This window comes from Petromyzon marinus, unplaced genomic scaffold (assembly GCF_048934315.1).
Source record: "Petromyzon marinus isolate PM22_M1 ecotype Great Lakes invasive population unplaced genomic scaffold, UKy_Petmar_22M1.pri1.0 PM_G_Scaffold_38, whole genome shotgun sequence".
In the NCBI taxonomy this organism is placed as follows: Eukaryota; Metazoa; Chordata; class Hyperoartia; order Petromyzontiformes; family Petromyzontidae; genus Petromyzon; species Petromyzon marinus.
In genome coordinates, this window is record NW_027422961.1 from 420,001 (window position 1) to 422,500 (window position 2,500).

The following is a 2,500-nucleotide window of genomic DNA, read 5'->3' on the forward strand; positions in this document are numbered from 1 at the left end:
AAGTGAATATTTCTCACGGATAGACCCCGTGATACGCTATAAATTGGCGGGGATGTCTCTCTTGTGGCTCACGGGGCTGTTAGGGTGGCACAGAAATCCCTCGGAATGGGAAAACGGGTCATTTTCGTGTCGCCACATTGCATGCGAACCGCATGCAACTTCCAGAGGCATTTGCAGCAGAAATGCATGTGCAGTCAAAAAAAAATTGATATTTTTCACGGATAGACCCCGTGAAACGCTAGAAATTGGCGGGGATGTGTCTCTTGTGGCTCACGGGGCTGTTCGGGTCGCACAGAAATCCCTGGGAATGGGAAAACGGGTCATTTTCGTGTTGCCACATTGCGTACGAACCGCATGAAACTTCCAGAGGCATTTGCAGCAGGAATGCATGTGCACTCAAAAACTTCTATATGTTTCACGGATAGACCCCGTGAAACGCTAGAAATTGGCGGGGATGTGTCTCTTGTGGCTCACGGGGCTGTTAGGGTGGCACAGAACTCCCTCGGAATGGGAAAAGGGGTCATTTTCGTGTTGCCACATTGCATAGGAACGCCATGAAACTTCCAGAGGCATTTGCAGCAGAAAGGCACGTGCACTCAAAAATTTTAATATTTTTCACGCATAGACCCCGTCAAACGCTAGAAGTTGGCGGGGATGTCTCTCTTGTGGCTCACGGGGCTGTTAGGGTCGCACAGAAATGCCTCGGAATGGGAAAACGGGTCATTTTTGTGTGGCCACATTGCATAGGAACGGCATGAAACTTCCAGAGGCATTTGCAGCAGGAATGCATGTGCACTCAAAAACGTCTATATTTTTCACGGATAGACCCCGTGAAACGCTATAAATTGGCGGGGATGTCTCTCTTGTGGCTCACGGGCGCTGTTAGTTAGGGTCGCACAGAAATCCCTCGGAATGGGAAAAGGGGTCATTTTCGTGTTGCCACATTGCGTACGAACGGCATGAAACTTCCAGAGGCATCTGCAGCAGAAATGCATGTGCACTCAAAAACGTCTATATTTTTCACGGATAGACCCCGTGAAACGCTAGAAATTGGCGGGGATGTGTCTCTTGTGGCTCACGGGGCTGTTAGGGTCGCACAGAAATCCCTCGGAATGGGAAAACGGGTCATTTTCGTGTTGCCACAATTGGCATACGAACGGCATGAAACTTCCAGAGGCATTTGCAGCAGAAATGCATGTGCACTCAAAAACGTGAATATTTTTTCACGGATAGACCCCGTCAAACGCTCGAATTTGGCGGGGATGTTTCTCTTGTGGGTCACGGGGCTGTTCGGCTCGCACAGAACTCCCTTGGTCCACCTGATTCGTGCATACAGGCAGCAACTAAAACTCTGTAAACCTGCTGTGAGGACATCTAAACAGTGGACCAGTGAGGCTGTGGAAGATTTGCGGGCGTGCTTAGACTGTACTGACTGGGATATGTTCACGACTGCTACCAATAGTCTGGATGAACTCACAGAGGCTGTGTACATCAGCTTCTGTGAGGACTGCTGTATCCCAACACGTACCAGGGTGAACTTTAACAACAACAAGCCCTGGTTCTCAGCAAAGCTCAAAAGGTTGAGGTTGGAGAAGGAGGAAGCGTTTAGGAGTGGGGATAGAGACAGATTCAAGGAGTCGAAGAACAGGTTTAGCAAAGCGGTGAGAGAGGCTAAACGACTGTACTCAGAGACACTAAAACACCAGTTCTCTACTAACGACGCTGCTTCTGTCTGCCAAAGGGCTCAGGCACATCACCAACTACAAACCCAGAGCGCCCCACACCACTAACGACTCCCGCCTAGCCAACGACCTGAACGAGTTCTACCGTAGATTTGAAAGACAATTGGACTGTCCTGAACCACCCCTTCCCACCCAAGAGGCCCCATCCCCCACCCATACTACAGAAACGACTCTCTCCTTTCAGGAGGGAGAAGTTAATGGGCTTTTCAAGAGGCAGAATCCACGCAAAGCAGCCGGGCCGGACTCTGTCTCTCCAGCCACCCTCAGGCACTGCGCTGACCAGCTGTCTCCGGTGTTCACCAACATCTTTAACACCTCCCTGGAGACATGCCATGTACCAGCCTGTCTCAAGTCCTCCACCATCATCGCTGTGCCCAAAAAGCTAAGGCCAACAGGACTAAATGATTACAGACCGGTCGCCCTTACATCTGTGGTAATGAAGTCTTTTGAGCGCCTGCTCCTGGCACACCTCAAAGCCATCACAGACCCTCTCCTGGACCCCCTTCAGTTTGCCTACAGAGCCAACAGGTCTGTGGACGACGCAGTTAACATGGCCCTCCACTTCACCCTACAGCATGTGGACGCCCCAGCATCCTACGCCAGGATCCTGTTTGTGGACTTCAGCTCTGCCTTCAACACCATCATCCCTGCCCTGCTTCAGGACAAGCTCTTCCAGCTGAACGTGCCCTACTCCACCTGCAGGTGGATCACAGACTTCCTCTCTGACAGGAAGCAGTGCGTTAAGCCGGGAACAGAAG